This window comes from Eublepharis macularius, chromosome 8 (genome assembly GCF_028583425.1).
Source record: "Eublepharis macularius isolate TG4126 chromosome 8, MPM_Emac_v1.0, whole genome shotgun sequence".
Classification (NCBI taxonomy): Eukaryota; Metazoa; Chordata; class Lepidosauria; order Squamata; family Eublepharidae; genus Eublepharis; species Eublepharis macularius.
The window spans coordinates 104,028,371-104,049,252 of NC_072797.1; positions in this window are offsets into that span (position 1 = coordinate 104,028,371).

Genomic DNA, 20,882 nt, shown 5'->3' on the forward strand with positions numbered 1-20,882 from the left:
CTTGCGGGGCTGCCTTGCCTTTCCCTCCCCCCAGGGGCCCACCGCCCTCCTTCCCCATGATGGGCAGCAGGTTTGGCCTCTCCTGCCCCTGCCCGGGCGGGCCGGCTGCTCTTGGGGCATGCTGATCCCGGGCGGCCCCGCCCCTTCCTCCGCCCTGCAGCCTTCGGCTGTGGTCCTGGCTGGCCGTGTGCGCTGGCTCCGGCGTCTGGTGGTTCGGTGCAGCCCCGCCTGGCCCATCGCGGCCTTCTCCTTCGGCAGGCCCTTTCCACCGCAGCCGCGCTGCAGGCTGGGGAGGCCGCCGTCTTCCGGTGCGGCCGGCTGCCTGGCCACTCGAGGCCCTGGCGGCAGCGCTGCGGCAGCACGGCAGCGGCAGGCAGACCTACCAGGGCGCAACCGCCCGGGACCGCTGCCGTGGCCTGAAGACCACCCCCGGTCTCCGCTTCCAGGTGAGTGGGGCGGGGGTCGCTGTCGGTGGGGGGGTGGGGGCCGCACCAGTCTGAGGCCAGCGCTCCGGGCCTTGGACACAAGCATTCTACCTCATCACTGATATTTAACCAGTTTCATCTTATCAGAACCTAACCTTAGATCCAATCTATAACAATATATCAGTCCTATTCTGGTTTCTAAAACTAAGACATTTTATGCATTTTATCCTTTGTAAGCAAAATAATTTCCTCATTTCTCTTCAAATTCTCTCATTGGTCTTCTGTTTAAATAGCTTGTTAGTTTTGCCACCGCTGCGTATTCTGCCTCTCCAGATTTCCTTAGTTGGGCATTCATCTTCCTTCCATCTGGTTGCGAATACCACCCTTGTTGCCATCAATAAATATCTAAATAGTTTGTGTAATTTTCTGTCTACATTTCTGTTAGTATTCCCAACAGCACAGTTTGTCGATTCATGGAGAAATCGAATTTTAAAATCTTTTGCATCTCGGCATGTATTTCTTTCCAAAAGTTTTTGCTTTTGTGGCAAGTCCACCACATGTGATAGAAGGAACCATCTGCTTCATTACATTTCCAACATAACCCCACATATTTCTTGACCATTTTCTCAATGTCTTTTGGTGTAATGTACCATCTAAAAAACATCTTGTACCAATTCTCTCTTAATGTTTGACTTGCCATAAATTTTATGCCCTTTGTCCAAAGATTCACCCACTGTTGAAATGTTATTTCTTCTCCGAAATTTTGCATCCACTTTATCATATACACTTTAACTTGTTCTGATTCAGTATCATATTGGAGGAAAAGTTTATATATTAGACCCAAGATGTGTTCTTTTTTCTGCATGATTAATTTCTCAAAGTCGGTAAGATTCCTTAGTTGTCCTCTGAGTTCCTTCTGGGCTTCTTGTATTCTGGAAACTGCCTGAAAATATATCAGCCATTGTATTTTTTTCCCTTTGTCTTGAATTTCTTGCCATGTTTTTATCTTTCCTTGAGAGTTTATCATATCTTGGTATGTTATAGAATCATTATCTCATCTCTGATTCTTATCACAAAAGGCATCAATTGGTGAAAATAATGGCGATATCAATGGGCTTATTCTTCTTCTAACCGAATCCCAAATTTGAATGTGGCTGTCTCTTATAACATTACTTTCTTGTTTCTTTCTTGATCTTTTTGCCACCCATAGGAGGTTGTGTAGTCTGTCTGTCAAGTCGGCCGCTTCTAGTCATATTAGTCTATCTTTGGGGTTTCTTATCCAGTCTATAATCCAAACTAGACCAGCTGCTTCATAATATAATTTAATATTTGGGACTGCCAATCCTCCTCTGGAGGTTTCATCTTGTAATACCTTGAATCTTACTCTTGGTTTTTTACTGTTCCAGATAAATTGATTAATTTGTCTCTGCCAATCTTGCAATGTCTTATCTTTTATGCTAACTGGTAATATTTGGGAAAAAAATTTTTTCAGTAGAATGTTCATTTTAATTGCTGAAAAACTTTAAATCCAATCCAAATTTAATTTGGACCATCTTTCCTGATCTTTTTGAATTCTACTCCACAATGTCTCATAATTATCTCTAAACAGAGTGTCTTTATGTCTTGTTAGCTAGATGCCCAAGTATTTCACTGACTTCCCAGCATGATTTTTGTTGTTTACCTGGCTTATCTTATTTCAAGGCTGTTCTCCTTCACATTACTTTTCAGCTTCCCTGGCCAAACTGTTACACTTGTTGGAAAAAATAGGCTTCCTCAAACATAGCAAAGAGTCGCCCTATGTCAGTTTAAAACTTTCTTTTTACAATAAACCAAGCTCCTGCATATATTCATTTCCTTTAATTCTTATTTTTCAACATAAAAAGCACTTCCAAGTTAGACAAGAGTTAAATGAGAGACTGTTTCTCACCCAAGCTGTATAAACTTCATTCTGTCTCACAGGTTTCAGACTGTAGTTAGAAGATCAAAAAAAGTTTAGTAGATAGGTTTGGGAGGGGTCATCCTTCATTCCAGTGCAGCTTCAGTGATGTTTCATTCCCAGTCCTCGAATCTTCGACATTCAGACATTGCCCCAACATGGCCCAAGCAGTAAATCTTTCCATTGAACTCACCAAATGAGGCACAAATGGGTATCTTCCGATCACTCTCTTATCAAGAGTGATGAACAGCTGGAGAAAGACTCTCCAGCCACACAAAAAAAGCTGCATGTCTCTCTCACAGACATGGGAGTGTCAGGACGCCATTGCCTCCCGAAGGGGTGGCAGAAAACCCCCAAAAGTTTTAAAAGTCATGTTTCCTTGATTGTTGAGTAAATACAGTAATAGCTAGGTCTAAACTCCAACAGTAAGGTAAGGGTGGGGTTGGGGGTTGGGTGATGGCTTGGGCAGCAATAGGGATATGGTCCCATTTGTACAAGAATTAGCTTAGTACACTAAGCTAACATCACTCTCCCAATATCATACGATATTAACAGGGCTCCCATCCATTACATCTGCCCAGCAGATAATCTTGGATTGATGGGGGCCCAAGAAAGGGTCTGCAGTCGTGCATGTAGGGTCTGACAAGCAGTGGTGTGTGTTGAGGAAAATAGTCTCTGCAGTCATGCAGCTCTTTTGCTGCTATTGGCCTGCTTGCAGAAATACCTTACTCAATGGTAGAGGACATGGCAGGAGCTTTTGTTTCCAATGCCATGATGCCCAATGCCATGCCGTCCTGGGATCCCAGAGCCCTAGTAAAGCCTTGCTGTGCCATAGGATAGAGCACAACTGTACCATACATGCAAGCATGGGAAGGGAGTACCAATAGACTGGTAATGCTAAAGCTTCCATGTGCAGAACTGCCCTGTAGTGAGAATGAGTATGCCTCTTGAGTAATGCTCTACGTCTCTGCTCTACCCAATGTCATCCCTACCAGGCCAGACAGGACACCTGGTTTGGTGTACAATGAAGTCCATTCTAGCAGGACCACCCTATTCTAATCCCATGGAGGGGAGGCAACTGGTACAATAGGAAAGAGTGCCCATGACTTGCACTCAGAGGGTGATTTGAGTTACATTCCTAAAAGTCCATTGACTTCAATGAAAGAGTGTAACTCTGTTTAAGATTGGACTTTTACCTTCATATCCATATGGCAGAGGTTTCTGGAAGCTGCTGTTTAAAATAAAAAAACATTATTAGGGTTGCCAACTTTCAAACTGGTTTCTCTAGTGGTTCCTTTAATATCAGTTTGATCTGCAGCAAATACTATAAACATCTCAACATCTCAATTTCCACTCCTTAGGCCACTATTAAAGGGGCAGGAGATTTTTCTCCTAACCCATTGGCAACCCTAGCCATTACTAATTATTTCAAACCTAGCTGCAGTTTACTCAATTTTTTCTGGAGATTAGAGAAGCACAGCCTTAGGTCTTAGTTCTTTTCCTTCTCTTTCCAAAATGTTGCCATTAGAAGTCCCTAGGTGCAGGACAAAGTGATTTTGCCTCTGAACTCTGAATTCTCTGTGCTAAGAAAGAAAGGATGCCATATAACTGTTGTTTGATGGAAGATCATGCCATGTTGATCAGTCTGCCAGCAGCATTTGCAGACTCCATATATTTGGAATTATAACCAATCGTGTGTGAACACATGAAAACGCCAATCCTCAAGACACTTTTCTGGGAGTAAGTCAGGGAATTACCTTCTTAGGTTTGCTCCTGAAACTTTCTTATAATGAATAAGACCAATTGGTCTCTCCAAATCCCTACTCAGACTGGTAGTTGCTGTCCGGGGTCTCAGGCAGAGGACTTTCACATTACCTCCTACATGGTTCCTTTAACTGGAGACACCACAGCACCATGGCCCTTCCCCATAAAGGTATCCTAAGAAATGTCAGGGTCAAAACACTTGAAGTATGTTTTAACCTCTTTTAGAAACTTCAGTTTGCCCCTCAATTAAACTGCTTTGAGTTAAATGTAAAGGCTCTCTCTAAGACTATTCAGGTATAGTCTGTCCTCATAAGTCACATGTCATTGTCTCCTAGCCCTCAAATTCAGCACCGAGATTCAGTTCTGCCTGAAAAACTAACAAGGGGGCAGTGGCAGTAGCTGATCCTACAACTAGGATTATCGTGGACCATTACTTCAGGGTGCTAAAAGTTAAAAGATACTATTTGTTGCTATTCATGAAATATTTTAAAAGTTCACTCAGCTGTTTTAAATCTAGTGATTGAGATTCAGTTTCCTACTAATTCTTGGTCATTGTATTCAAACAAGTCACTCCCAGGTCTGAGTTAAGGAAAGATAAGAGGCATGCCAGATCAGATCAGAGTTGTGACATGTACATCAAATCTACAGTCAGCGTCCCTGGATATGCCAACACCCAGAAATCAAGGTTAAAAGGCAGGTCAAAGAGAATTCTCAATAAGATGTTTGTGCCTCCCAGTTGTATGTAGCCTGACATAACACTTCTAGAATATAAAATAATCGACAATATAATATACAATGAACAAGCAGCTAGAAATCTGGAGATTAGTGGAAATTTACCAAAATCAAAACCACTGGTCCACAAGAGAATTGGGTGAATTACTCTGTATAGGAGAAGCTGACAACAAAAGAAACTTGCATACATAGGGCAAAGTTGGCAGTAGTTCACAAAAGGATATGCAGGAATAAAATCTCATTAGTCTTTATTTTGGCATTTACAGACTTCTAAATCGGACATTTTTAGGAACAGGTGAATAGTTGTGATTTTTTTGCTGGTAATGAAAGTGTTGTTATCCAAATAGGGGGTCTCCTTGTGAGTTGGGGGAATTAGCATATAAGGAGAAGCAGTGAGGGGGTAACTGGGATCTCCACCAATATATACCAGGATTATTCCCTTAGAGTGTGACTACAAGTGACTTTCTCCATGTGGAGAACACTAGATTTTTCTCGCAAGGTTTCCTGGGAAATGAAGTCCAAGTGGTTCTTCCCCTCTGTTAGAATCGCTGCCTGAAGAGCCACAAGAGGACTTCGTTTGGGGACGGGCAGCTGCTACTTTCTCCCAGGGCGTCTTGCAGGCTGCCTGCTCCTGGGGAGCTGCTCTGGATGCGGCAGCGGCAGTGAAGCTTCAGCTGCAGTGACAGTGGAAGAATCTGCAGCAGATCCTTCCACTGTCGCTGCAGCTGAAGCTTCACCGATGCAGCCACTTTCTCCACAGCAGATCCCCGGGAGCAGGCAGCCTGCTAGACGCCCTGGGAGAAAGTAGCAGCTGCCCGCCCCCAAACGAAGCCCTCTTGTGGCTCTTCAGGCAGTGATTCTAACAGAGGGGAAGGACTACTTGGACTTCATTTCCCAGGAAACCTTGCGAGAAAAATCTAGTGTTCTCCACGTGGAGAAAGTCACTTGTAGCTTTGCTGTAAGAGAACTCTCTGAACGAACCAGGAGAGTGTTCAACAGGAACGGTTTTTATTAAAGGAGCAGTAAAAGAGCAATTGCACAGAATACATACAGCACACACACAAGGCTAACTGGGGAATCAGAGAGGAAGAGGGAGAGAAAATAAGGTTGAAGCAATATTTAGCAGTCTAGGAGAGAGAGGACGTCCGTAGAGGCAGCAGTGTGAGCTGTCAGCACTTCGTGGCATGAAGAAGGCTCAGACACACATCTGAGGGTATGCATATGATCCAAGGACACACACAGAGCACAGCGCTGGGGGAAGCCCAGTTTTAGTGCGAAACAAACTCTGGGGCATAATTATGTCTCCTACCCCCAAAACGATAGCTTGAGGGCTCGTGGAAGTGAAACAATAAATTGAGAAAGGCTTGATTGAGCATATCTGGGAGAAACTATAGGTGAGAAGGGTGCTTGATGTCCTACGATTGCTGGGTGGGAAGGGCTTCAGGTCCCTGAATAGCCCAGATTAGGAAGATGGGTGAGGACGGTATGGGATGGTATTAATGAGATAAAGCAGGAACTCTGGAAGACCTTTGTTTTACTTAAGTGCTTCTCTGGGGAGTGGAGCAGCAGTTATTCAGCCTGACCAGGGCTTTTTTTCTGGGAAAAGAGGTAGTAGAACTCAGTGGGTTGCCCTTGGAGAAAATGGTCACATGGCTGGTGGCCCCGTTCCCTGATCTCCAGACAGAGGGGAGTTTAGATTGCCCTCTGCGCTGCTTGGTGGCGCGGAGGGCAATCTAAACTCCCCTCTGTCTGGAGATCAGGGGGCGGGGCCACCAGTCATGTGACCATTTTCAAGAGGTTCTGGAACTCCGTTCCACCGTGTTCCAGCTGAAAAAAACCCCTGAGCCTGACTCTCCTTTTGGTAATTTTCTAACTCCAGCTGGGTTTGGCATCTGTTTATTTATTTATTCTTTGGATTTCTTTTCCGCCTTCCCCAAGAAGGGCTCAGGGCATCAGGGATGTCTTTGGGATTGATTTAAATTGTTCTGCCTGGCCAGGAAGTATTTTGTGCTTATGGCACATGAGGAAGGGGCTCATGATGTTTCCTATTCATAAGCTGCCCTTTCAATAAGGAGAAGGGTTATAATGACTGCTAACAGCGTATCAGATGGTCCATTTGTAGATCATTTTTATCCAGTTACCATGATGGACGTTAACAGGATCTTGGGATCTGTGAAAGCCACCATCTGGTCTCTGGATCTGTGTCCATCCTGGTTGCTGAAATTATGTAAGGGCTACTTTAATAAACCCTTGATGTCTCTCATAAATCACTAATTGATTCAGGTGCCTTCCCTTGCCACTAAATGAGTCAGTTATCTGTCCATTATGAAAAAAAATCCTCATTATTACAGAAAAATGTTGTGACCAATTGTGGCTCGGTACTTAATCTGCTCTTTCCTGGTACAGTGATTGAGAAAGCTGTTCAGAATGACTGCATATCTCCTTAGATGACTCATCTGCTTTGGATCGTTTTCAGTCTGGTCTCAAGCATCTGGGATACAGACCACACTGGTGGCATTAGTTGATGACCTCTCTGAAAGCAGATAAGGATATGCTTCTTTACTACTCCTACAGCATTTATCCGCAGTCTTTGATACAGTGAACCATGCCAAATAATTGAGACATTTGGAAGCAGATGTAGGTATCAGGGATGTGTTTGGGATTGATTTAAATTGTTCCTTACAGTTTGGATTCAGAAGCTGCTGCTGGAAACAAATTGTCTCCAGTCTGAGGTCTGAGGGGTACCACAAGGCTCGGTCCTAACCTTCTCGCTATTCAATTTGTATATAAAGCCCTAAGCAGAAATAATTTGTGGATTTTGAATGGGATGTCATCAATATGCTGACGACACTCAGTTCTATATTTCTTTATCCAAATCACCTGAGTTGAAGTTTTGAGCCATTGCCTAACTGCTGTGGTTGAATGGATAAAAGTGAACATATTGAAAATGAATCCTAACAAGACAGAAGTAATATAGTTGGGAAGGCTGAAATGTTGAAGGACATTATATTTCCCAGATTCGAATGAGTTCAGCTGGCCCTTGCTGACTCAGGGCCAAACTACAAGTGACAAATGACACAAGTTGGACACTTGTCAGCTTCCCTCAAGTTTTGATGGGAAATGTAGGCAGCTTGGCAGAATGTTGGACAAGTGACAGTTGAAAAGTCCATTGGACAGCAGTCGGAGAGCCAAGCTGCAAGACTAGGATGCCTACATTTCCCATCAAAACTTGAGGGAAGCTGACAAGTGTCCTACCTGTGTCATTCGTCACTTGTAGCTTGGCCCACAGTTAAAAAAACAGGGGTTATACTGGACCCAGCACTATTGCTAGAGAAACAGTTATTGCAGCTATAAAACACACTTTCTACCTTCTTTATTTAGCTTGGAAGATGGCAATGAGAAAGGCAAGCTATAAAAGAAAAGAAAATTTTAAATTCGCATGTATTTATATGCCCAATCTGAGTTATTTTTCTGATATGTAAATTATGCCCCCCCCTTTAAAAAGAAATGGAAGCTTTCCTACAGTTTCGGGAGTGGGGGTTGCACTAAAAGTATCTTATGTATTGATCAAGCCTGATAAACTTTGTTGCAGTCCAACACAACTCGCTCTTATCAAACAGAAATTCCTTGCTAGAAGAGTCCAAATCCAACATAGCTCTTTGCCTTCAATACTTTTAATCCTTCTCTTCCACTGCATTCCTGCAAAAGAACCACAGTTGCTCAACCCCCATCATACAAACACTGACACTTTATCATAGGAGCATTAAAAAAAAAAAAGCTCTAGGTGTATCAGGTCAGCAGTGACCAACCCAATGCATCTGGGAAGCCCACAAGAAAGGCTGCAGACCAATTCTCCCTTTTATTATTGGGGCAGAAAAGGGAATGGCAGTGGTTACAGTTATTTTTATGATAAACTGCATTCCTGAAATTCCTTCTATATAATTATTTCATAGTTACAGCCTTTTAATAGTTGCATTAGGATAATCAGCTCTTTTCTTCCATAATTAAAAATTCAGAACAATTTTTGAATCTTCCTTTTCCAGCTCAATTTTAATTCTTTGTGCAAAACTTTCAAACTTTTTCTACTTCTGATTTTCCACTTTAGATTGCAGGGTTTGTATACATTTGGAGATGCTGTCAATGTTGAAGCATAGGATTTACATTTTCACTTTGTAACTTATGTTTTTTTGAGCTTCTTTCCATTTGGAAGAATGTGTGAACTTTTGGCAACATGAACTATAGTATTCTGCTGGTGGAGAGTGCCGTCAAGTCATAGCTGATTTATGGCAACCCTTGCTGGGGTTTTCAAGTCCAGAGACTAACAGAGGCTGGTTGCCATTGCCAGTTCCAAAATCTGATGAGATTGGGCTTGCCTTGGCTACCCAATAGTATTCTAGATTTTATTTATTATTCAGATGATTTTTTAAAAAATCCCACTATAAAAAGGAATCCCACTGTTCTCAAAGAATAGTGGCTTGGCGTGCAAGGGTGAAGTCTTGATAATTTTTTGCTTTAGTTATCATGGGTCATTTGTAAGCATGGCATATGACTTATTACAGGCTTGTGAGGCAAACCCCTAAACAGCTACTATCATGGGGTAAGGCTATCCACTTTTAACATAGATCTGACTTCTTTTTGGTTACCTAACGACAAGGATTTTTTAAAAAATGTACTTTTAAATAAAGTTGTATAATCTGATGTAACATTGCAAAAGATTATTATGCACATTGTAATAGTCCCGGAAGTGCCTTTATCACTTCTCATCATTTATGGGTATGACATCTTGGGTTTGTGCTGGCTGTAGTCAGCAATTGAGTGATGACACAAAACAGTACAAACTTAAATAAAAGTAATCTATTCTAAAATAAAATGGTTAAGTTTACTTAAATATTGGTCTTTTACACACTGGGCTTTCTCATCAGTTCTGGCCTCATACTGCATCGATTTCTCTCTAGGGTTCTGCATGCATGTTCAAAATACCCTAATTCAGTCTCCAAACTGCTTCCTAGACTTTTTGGCATGCTGCACGGTGAAAAGCTGCATCAGTTGCAGAGTTGACAACCCCCCTCCCAGATTTTGTGTGGTTTCTCTCCCTGCACACATATCCCTTTCTTTTTCTAAGCGAAGTCAAACCAGGGCTTTTTTGAAGTGCAGAATGCTTACTTCATTCTGAGGCCTGGCCCTGCCTTTCACACTCCCCTTTATCCCCTTGCATCCAGACTGGTTGAACAACATCTAATCAATTTTTTTATTTAAAAAAATTAAAACAACATCACAACATTGCAATGTTGCAACATTGGTGCATTAAAAAAAAACCTTTGCAAGTTTCCCAAGCCTATCAGCTGCAATATGGCTAAGAGAAATTTTAAGAATGGGCTAAAAAGTGTGTTGTGTGTCCACGCTAACCTCAGCAGTAAGAAGTAAATCTTATTTATTTTTTTAAAACAATAATGCACCACATCAGTGTATTAAAAAAACTCTTGCAAGTTTCCTCAGCCAATCAGCTGACCTGTCCTCAGCTGAACAGCTGATGAAACAGATGAGTCCTCATTTGATCAACTAAGGAAACTGATGTGTTCTTAGCGAATGAATTAACAAGTCCTTGGCTGATCAACTGACAAAACAGAAAGCCCACAGCGCAAATGTGGCATTTTTCTAGTGCAGAAAAAATAAACAGACACTGCTCCAGTTCAATTCTTTCAGGTGCGGAATTACTGAGGCTCAAAACAGATCTGATCCTGGCATATTGAATACTCAGAAAACCCGGTATGAGTGTGCATGCAGAAAACACCAGAGTTAAAATTAAACATAAATGCTCAAGTGTTTGTAAGAATCCCAGTGTCCTTGCAATCTTGGAGTAGAAGCATGGGAAACAGGAGCAGATCATCTGAGGAATTAGACAAAATATTGTTTGTATACTTTCCCTTGTATCTTTGTAAGGAAAGGGGTAAACTGAGCATTCAGATATAGAGCTTAAGATATTCCTGAGAATGCCCCCCAGTGGCTTTTTGCTGTTTTCAAATTTCTGCAATCCATATCTTACTGTATTATTTATTGAATGTTCAAACCATTGATTATATTAATTTTTACTATGTAATCTGCCATGAGTCTCAGTGAGAAAGGCAGATTATAAAGAACTTAAATAAATTAATTAATAAATTCTCTATATTTGGAATTAATGTTCAAAAATATTCTTATTTCAATTAGCCTTACATCTAATAATGATTTTTTTTAAAAAAGGCTACAATTTAGGGTTTTGTGAACCCAAGGAAACCCCTGGGTTTGTAGGAAAATCTAATTGGAAAAAAATGGGCAAGGGAACCCCTCTCAAAGTTAAGAGGGCTATCTGACCATGTGCAAATATTGCAAAGAACTCCTAGAATTTAGATGTATTGGACATATTTGTTAGTTATAGCAAAGTTGCACATTAGGAAAGCATGTAATCATGCATGATGAAACACTCCTCAAGACGGAATAATCCAGCAGATAAAACTTACTTTTATTGAAGCTACTTTGCACTTGTATTTTTGCAATAGCAGAAAAAATTAGAAACCTAATATAAATAACATGATTCCCTTTTACAAGTGGCCAGCTACTCTGGCTGCACATGAGTAGGAGTACAGGTGTGCTTCTTGGTGCAACTTAACAGGAGAGCTCTGCAGAAAGCAACTTGCTTCTTGCAAGGCCAGCAGGAGAGAGAAGGCACAGAAAGTGGAGGAGGAGTGAGATAGAAGCTTTGAGATCAGACAAAGAGAGGCATCACGCAAATACATTGACTGTTTCTAATGTAAAGGGGAAAATAGCGCTCCCCAGTGTTCGGGAATGCTGAGTCACTTCTATTCCAACAGGGTAATATACTGGGTGGCTGTAGTAAACAAAATGGCACCTTACATTACAAGAGCAACCACTACTACTAGCAGAAGGAGTTGAGAGGGGATTGAACTAGTGATAGAGGATGAGCTAGTCTGTGTGGAGGGGAGCCAGCAATAGTGAAGGAAAGCAGAGTTGAAGCCAAAAGAGAGAAATTAGGGGTGAATGGGGAAGGGGACGTAATTCCTTGCAGACCCCCTGTTGTCATGTATAATTCTGTGGCTCAGTGTTCTGAGATTGCTCTTTCATACCTCACTCACCAGAGAAATTGATGATTTTGGCAATAAACCAATCCTATCTTTGATATTTTTCCTTTCTCCTCTGTCCCAGGACCTATTGTTTCCAACTCCATCCACACAAAGGTTCTTTGATGTGCCGTTTTCTGCCCATTGAATGGTGAGCAGAAGTGGTTTCCTTTTCCTGTTTGTCTTCACTTCCCTACTCTGCCTGAAAAACCTTCATATGAAATTAATTAGTGCTAAACAATGACTGGAGAAAGAGTGGGAGTCAGACCAAAACTGGGAGGGTGTGACGTTATCTCGGGCTTGAGAGGACAGATAAGCTACAGAGATAGATACTTGAATATTTGATTGTATGACAGGGCAGAGATAAATGGTATATGAGAGATCAAAACAAGAATGAAGAGTAAATCTGGCCAGGGTCCAAGCTAGGGATGTGTGAATCTGTAAAAAAAAGTAGTATGGAGAGATAAAAAATGGAAAAGAATGAATCTTTCCGAGAACTGATATAAATCTTGGAAAGTGTTCATGGGAGAAGTCAACAAAGAGAGGGGGTGGGGTATGTCTCAACTTTCAAGGCAACCAAAATATGTATTTTGGTAAATGACGACAAGAAAGGGCTGGGGTGGGGATAGAAACACACACATTTCCCAGATCCAGATTTTATCCTGGTGTACAACTGATGCAAAAAAAAATGTAGCTTTTATATCATTGCTATCCCACAGGAAGCAAACAGATGGACTCAATTGAGTTGCTAACACTGAAAATATTATCCCAGTGTTATACAGTGGAAAACAGTGATTGTGAGTGTCTCTGTGACAAACAATGAACAATTCTGTTTTTCTCAGTCTTTCCTAGGATTCCTCCCTTGTATATGATCTCTCCCAAGGTGATATAATGAGCAATAATCTAACTGCTGGAGACAGCCATATCAAATATAAGTTTCTTAGTGTAAATTCAGGGTGATCCTAAACAGTCAGAAAGCTTAGAAGACTGTAAACCTATTTAGGATTGCACAGTTTTTAACTACAGTTAACCACTTTTCTTATGAACTCTTTATATGCATGCTTATAGATGAAACAAGATGAAATAAACTTGGTTCTCGAGATTTAGAACACGGCAGCATTACACTTGGATGGCTGATTTTAATGTTAACATTCCATCACAAAAGCAAAGCCTGTGTGACAGACATGAAATTATGAATTGCTGCACACATTATAAAATGGTAAAGAGTCCAGTAGCACCTTTAAGACTAACCAACTTTATTGTAACATAAGCTTTTGAGAGCCCCAGCTCCCTTCGTGTGATGCATTTACTGACTGTTGTTTTGCTTGCATTATATTTTATTGTTTTATCAGTTTTTAATGTATTCTTTATTATATTTACTTCATTTATACTCCGCCTTTCTCTCCAATGGAGACCCGAAGTAGCTTATATCATTCTTCTCTCCTCCATTTTTGTTTGATAGATACTTGGCTAGGTTTTAATTTTAAATCTTGCGGTATATTTTTCATAAGAACAGCCCTGCTGGATCAGACCGGTGGTCCATCTAGTCCAGCATCCTGTCTCACACGGTGGCCAACCAGGGCTGTGGAGGCCAAAAAAAACAGGGCATAGAGGCTGAGGACTTCCCCTGAAGCTGACTCATGGGGCACTGGTATTTGGAGGTTTATTGCCTCTGATTGCGGAGGTTCCCTTTAGTCACTATGCCTTGTGGCTAGGGATCCCAGGTGCCCGCTACCTGCACCCGCTACCTGCAGGCATCTGAGCACAAGCATTTTGTGTGGGGCCAATTTTTTGAGACGCAGCCCCATTGGAGCCAAAACTGGCCCCAAGCAAAGTGTGGGGCACTCCCAGGGCTGTTTTTCAGCAGGAACGCAGTGGAATGGAGTTCTGGCACCTCTTGAAAATGGCCACATGGCTGGTGGCCCCGCCCCCTGATCTCCAGACAGAGGGGAGTTTAGATTGCCCTCCGCGCCGCTTGGACAATCTAAACTCCCCTCTGTCTGGAGATCAGGGGGCGGGGCCACCAGCCATGTGACCATTTTTGCAAAGGGTGATTTAAACTTTAAAAAACTCCCCCTTTGTTCCAGCTGACCCAAAGTGATGTCATTGTGCAGTCCTGAGTTCCACCACCTCTTTTCCCAGAAAAAAAGCCCTGGGCACTCCCATGCTTGGCGTAGTCACTTCCGGAAGTGATATTGTTGTATCATTGGCAGGAGTCCACATGTGCAAGAATCATCATCTTGATGAGTACCAGGTTCCCCCCACTCCTGCCAGAAGGGTATAGGGACCTGTGCCTGTGCCATCACTATATACTCTGGCAAGGAATTCCACATTTTAATCACTTGTTGTGTATAGAGGTAGTTCCTCTTGTTCATGTACTGCCCAGCACCTTCATTAGATGCCCTCAAGTTCTTAGATTTTGGGAGAGGGGGAAAAAGTTCTGTCTGGCTGTTCTCAATAGCAGCATACCACACCATAGACATATAGGGGCATTATAATACTGTCTGTTTTATTTTCAGCCCCTTTCCTAATAATCCCCGGCATAGAGCTCACCTTTTTCACTGCTGCGGAACATTGAATAGACACTTTCATCGAGCTATTCACTACAAGGTCTCTTTCCTTCTCAGTCTCAGAAAGTTCCCCATTAGCATGAAGTTGGGTTTTTTTTTTTGTTCCCGTGAGCTTTATCTTACTCTTACTACATTTGGAACATTGTTGCCCACTCACTCACTTTGTAGAGATCCTCCTGGAACTCTTCAGTCAGCCTTGGTTTTCATCCCACCTTAATTTTTCAGATCTAATTTGTGGTAATTTGTTTTACTTGATGCAAGGGCCGCACTAGCTTGTCTCGTCTTGATGATCTTGGCTCAGTCTCAGCCACCTCCTGTGGTGGCATACCTTCCTGTGGCAGCAGTGCAAGGCAGTGCTGCTTGAGTCTCTGCATCTCCCACCACCTGGGAGTGCTGAGCAAGGCCAAGGAGGAGCCGCAGGCAATCCTGCGTTCTGCCTGGAATGCCAAGATAGAAAAACAACAACCACAAAACTAAATTACCATTTTTGGTAATGCTATGGAGCCTCTTAAACTTTACATAGTTTAAGGCTTCAGCATGTTTTAATCCAGCCTTTGGAAGCTGGAGGTTAATTCTGATGGATGCAGGGTAGATAATACTGGTTCAAGCTCATAGTCAGAAAATACACAACTGGTCAGACCTGGTGATACCAGACTCTTGTCTTTCTTCAGCCACCAGGGCATGGCACAAGATGAAAGTTCTGCTGGCTGGAAAAGAATGAGTGTAGAATCAGGGTCGCTGCTGAAGTTCTGGCAAATCCAAGCTGATTTCCTCCCTTTCTTCAGCCTGAGGGCTAAGGTAGAATAGTTGATAATAACTGATAACAGTTGATAACTGATATCAGCTATAGTTTGAATAGCTTCCAAATCTCACGTACCCCTGGGCTTTTTTATGCCTTCCCACCTACTCCCCAAATAGCTGATTTCGGCTACCTGATTGGTTAAGTAAGTAGAGCCAGAGGAACTGCTGAACCCTCTAATGGGTAAACATGAAAGCATGGAATAATGTGTAGTAAAACATTCCTCAAGCCAGTTTACTGCTGCTGATAAAACTGACTTTTATTAAAGCTGATTCACATTCATTTGCGTTCTTGTAATAGCAGAAGAAAAATAGAAACCAAATCTAAATAACACCATTTCCTTTTGCAAGTGGCTAGCTAATCCAGATGCAAATGAGTGAGGGTATGGATGTGCCTCTTTGTATGCTCACACAGAAGAGCTGCGCAGAAAGTATCTTGCTTCTTGCATGGCAAGCAGGAGAGAGAGAACAAATGGGCACAGAAAGATGAGGAAGAGTCAAATAGCCACTTCTAGATCAGATAAAAAGAGGCATCACAAACATACACTATATGGTTCTATAGAAAAGGAAAAACAGCATCCCCCTCAGTGTCCAGGCATGCTGAGCCACTTTTGTTTCAACAAACAGTACCAGACCAATACCTTCCCTTGCTTCAGATTCCAGACTGTGACAGGGCTGTTGTATTATCTGAACAAGCAAGGGGGAATGGCATTGCTTGCACTTTGTGCCAAGGCCTTTGGGAATGGACTATAATAAACAATGTCCTCCCATAAGCCATTCATATAGCTGGGATAGTAAATAACAGAGCAGACATGCTCAGCAGGGTTTTCCACACCCAACATGAATGGTTGATACACACAAAGTACATTCTGCTCATTTTTCGCCAGTGGAGATTCCCCACTGTAGACCTGTTTGCTACATGGGACAATAAAAAAGCCAAGGATTTCTGTTCCCAGGCAGGTAACAGAAATCCTCTTTTAATGGGGGACACCTTCCAAATCTCATGTACTGCAGGGCTTTTTTATGCCTTCCCACCTACTCCCCTAATAACCAGGGTCCTTTGCAGAATCTGACCCATTCTCATTGCATTCTGGTCATCTTTTTCTGGCCCCTCCAAGAATGGCCTGAGGTACTATGGCCCAAGGCTGGTACCTTTATCTTCCAACTGTACCAGACCTGCTATGCAGGGGTCATGTATGGCATTACAATGTTGTTACTCTGAGACTGACTGTGTAGTGACTAAACCCGCCAAGTCAACCTTCTCCAGGGAGGTAACACAGATTATCCTGAATGCTCGGAAGGCATCAACACAAATCTCTTACAATCATAAATGGAACAGTTTCACAAGTTGATTGGGACCTGCCCGAATTTCCCCTTTCTCCTGCCCATTGGCATGTGTTTTCGACTACTTGTTGTGTCTTCATAAACAAGAGTTATCTATTGTATTGTCGAAGGCTTTCACAGCCGGAGAACGATGGTTGTTGTGGGTTTTCCGGGCTGTATTGCCGTGGTCTTGGCATTGTAGTTCCTAAGAGTTATCTATTTCTTCTTTTGAAGTACACCTGGCTGCTATCTCAGCCTTCTATGAAAGGGTTGATGGTAAAACGTTTGTTTCACATCACATGTCAAAACAGTTCCTTAAGGATATGTTTAAGACCTTCTCTCCTAGAGCCCTTTTGGTCCCTCAGTGGAGCCTCCTCTTAGTTCTTTCCCAATTCATGTTACCTCCTTTCGAACCTATGATAGCCTGCCCTTTTCCCCTGTTATCCTGGAAAGTAGCAATTCTAGTTGCTATTACCTCAGCTAGATGGGTAGGGGAAGTTACTGCCCATCTAGTAGATCCTCCCTTTCTCCAGAAGGGCGGTTTTGCATACCAGTCTTGAGTTCCTTCCTAAAGTGGTATCTAAATTTTACCTCCAACAGAAAGTCACATTGCCTGTGTTTTTTCCTAGCCCTTCCTCCAGTGCAGAGCATACACTACCCATTGGATTTAAAAAGGGCTTTATTGTACTATTTGCATAGAACAAAAAAATCCATAAATCTAAATTGCTGTTTGTATGTTATTTTGAAGCAAAACACGGTGGCAGCCAAAGTGAAACTGAATACAATACTACACATGAAGGATACAAGTTAACTAACAGTGCAATCCTATGGAGAGTTACTCCAGTCTAAGACCATTGACTTCAATGGGCTTAGACTGGAGTAACTCTGCATAGGATTGCACTGTAAATGTGATAAAGGCATGATTTACTGACTATAGAGCTAAATAGTCATACAACGGGTTATGTTCTTCTGGCCGTCTCAACTTTTTCATTACCACCTGCAAGAGAAACAAACCAATGGAAGTTATTAACTTGAACGGATTTGAATAGTACTTACCCTACAAGAACTTACCTGTGGGAAGTTTTCCGGATTCTGCACCTGTTGAATATCAAGACCATACGGACAATGTACACTGTTGTTCTCTACAGTGGCTTGAAGTCGTTGATTTGTTTGCTGATTATATTTATGTATATTTGATTGAAATTGACATTGCCAAAAGTTATATGACTATTTAGCTCTATAGCCAGTAAATCACACCTTCATCACAGGGCCAAGCTACAAGTGACGAATGACACAGGTTGGACACTTGTCAGCTTCCCTCAAGTTTTGATGGGAAATGTAGGCGTCCTGGTCTTGCAGCTTGGCTCTCTGATTGCTGTCCAATGGACTTTCTACTGTCACTTGTCCAACATGCCGCCAAGCGGCCTACATTTCCCATCACAGCTTCAGGGAAGCTGACAAGTGTCCAACCTGTGTCATTCATCACTTGTAGTTTGGCCCACATTTAGTTAACTTGTATCCTTCACGTGTAGTATTCTACTCTATTTCACTTTGTATGTTATTTTGGGCATTGTGAGGGGCATCCTGCATCTTCTCAGGCCCTGTCCAGGTAGATAGTATCAGCCATTAAACTTTGTTACAAGAAGGCTGAGGTGTAGTGTTCGTTGATGACCAGGGCACACTCCACCAGGGATCAAGTGTCTTCAGCAGAATTCCTCCGAGGAATTTCTCTGTGAGACATCTGCCAGGCTGCCACGTAGTCCTTGGCTGACACATTTGTCAAACATTACTCTATCGATAAAAATGCAAGAAGAGGCTCAGCAGTGGGAACAACTGTTCTGCAACCTCTATTCAACTAACTCACTTACACCCTCCTCCATTAGTGTGTAGCTCACTATACTCCCAATGTGGGACTGCACAGAAGACCAGTGACGAGAATAGGGTTGCACGAACTGTTGTTTGTTGAGTGTCTTCTGTGCAGGCACACATTCCCTCCCTCCTGCCCTGCTGTGAGTGTTATTTAAAGGTATCTCTTCCTTACTTTGGCAGCTCAGAAGATCTGAGGGGATTTGGAGTGCTCAGCCTCACAACCCGAATTTCGGTGGGAAATTGCTGCGCTTGTGCAATAGAGGCTGAGCACCCCTTTACAGATTTTAAAAGCTAGAAAAACCTCTCTGTGGCTGGCCTGCACATGTGCTGTCCCAATGTGTGCCTGCACAGAAGACACTTGATGAACAATAGTTACAGGCAGGGCTTTTTTTCAGGAGGAACGTGGGGGAACGGAGTTCCGGAACCTCTTGAAAATGGTCACATGGCTGGTGGCCCCGCCCCCTGATCTCCAGACAGAGGGGAGTTTAGTTTGACCTCCGCGGCAATTTAAACTCCCCTCTGTCTGGAGATCAGGGGGCGGGGCCACCAGCCATGTGACCATTTTCTCTGAGAGCAACCCACTGAGTTCCACCACCTCTTTTCTCAGAAAAAAAGCCCTGGTTACAGGAAAGTACAACCCTGTTTTTCCCAAACCCAAGTTGTTTTCACTACAGCTATAGGAATGTCATTTTAAAGATCAAAGGGAAGGGTTTTCAGCTTGAACTGCTGCCTTTTCCTGATGCAATTTTCAGACACTGCAATAGCTGCCCCCTGCCCTGGAGTTATTTAAAAAACTTTGAAAAAGCACGTACTGGAGATAATCCAAATGCTGCTCCAAACCCAGAGTCATGTAGTGAACAATGTATCGTGTATTTTAGCTCTTACTCTTTGGAATCACTAGCTCAGAGTTCAGCAGCTTCCAGAATTGGAGACTTTGTATTTTCAATGTTTGCTTTGCAGGGCTTTCTATCTGGGTGTGTTCAAAATATACACTTTGATATCCCTGCTCTGTTGTTGCCGTGCACTGAAATGCAGGAATGGAGAAGGAGAAGAAGATGGTAGTACTATTCATTGCATTCAGTTCTCTGGATCTTCTAAGACATGGTAAAAATGTATTCAGGGAAACATCAAGGGGTGCCATAGAAACAGGTGGGGAGTGGCTTCTTGCTCCTTTCTCCTTATTGCAATTTCCAGTGAAAATCACCACTCCGTGATGCTTTTATCTCCACTGGGGAAAACTGATGTGTACTTAGTGGGACATAAACAGCTCAGGACTGTTGATTTTCATTGGGATAAAGGGCCAAGGAAAAGCATTAAGAAACCCATTAAATTGCAGCCCTTGAGGCTGTGATTGAAAGAATCACAATTGGCACATTTTGTACTGGGCCTGAGGCCAGATACTCAAAAATCCAGGAACTGTGTGGAGACTGTTTTCAGGATTTCATAATTCATTCAGCTTGTTTCTTACGTATCTTCTGGCCATGAGTCACATTCTTCTCTTTATAAATTAGCTGTGGTGCTGAAGAAAGCTACTAGCAGAGCAGCAGGTGACAAACAATCCTAAAGACCAACCTGTAAGGTAAGTACTAGAGTGATTCTTATGGACCAAAGAAGCTTAAATGCTTTTCTGCTAAATGTACGTGTTTTTCTCTAAACTTTTGGCTTCTATTTAGCATCAAACGTGCTACAGAATTCAGCCAGCCAGCTCAGTGATGACAGGTCGAAAACGACAGAAGAGATCTTCACATAATGTAAGTGAGAAGATTGTCTGTATATAGCATTAAATTCTTCAAAAAAATTTTTTAAAAAGAAATCTGTATGTGTTGGTTAAATGTTTATTTTACTTTCTTTTGGCCTCCAAAGCATCTCAGTCAAAGAAAGCTAAAAAACAAAGTAATCAATATAATTTAAGTATGAGGATAAATCAGTTGTTCATAGCATAAGATTTTTAAAGCATTTTTGCAAAGATGTTTGTGTGCATGTTTTGGGGACTTTGTAGCTTAATGAGAAATTTTCGGTTTTAGCAAGATGAATACATCTTTGTGAAATATTTTGTTACTTATACTGAAATTTGCTAGAATTCTTAAAATGACCTTTAAGCAGTACTGAATGCAAAACACTGGAATAATATTTAGGTTTTAAATAAAAATGTTATTTGTAATATGTACTCACCTAATAAAAAACTTTTCAAAACACTGGAATAATAGTGTGAGGAAACAAGTGTCTATAGGAGCAGCTACAATTCATGGACCATATATTGAAGGCCAAAAAACTCCATGAATGCAGGATTAATTCAAAAATAGCAGGGGGAAAATTAAGCAAATAAACTCCTTAGCCATCATTATTGTTC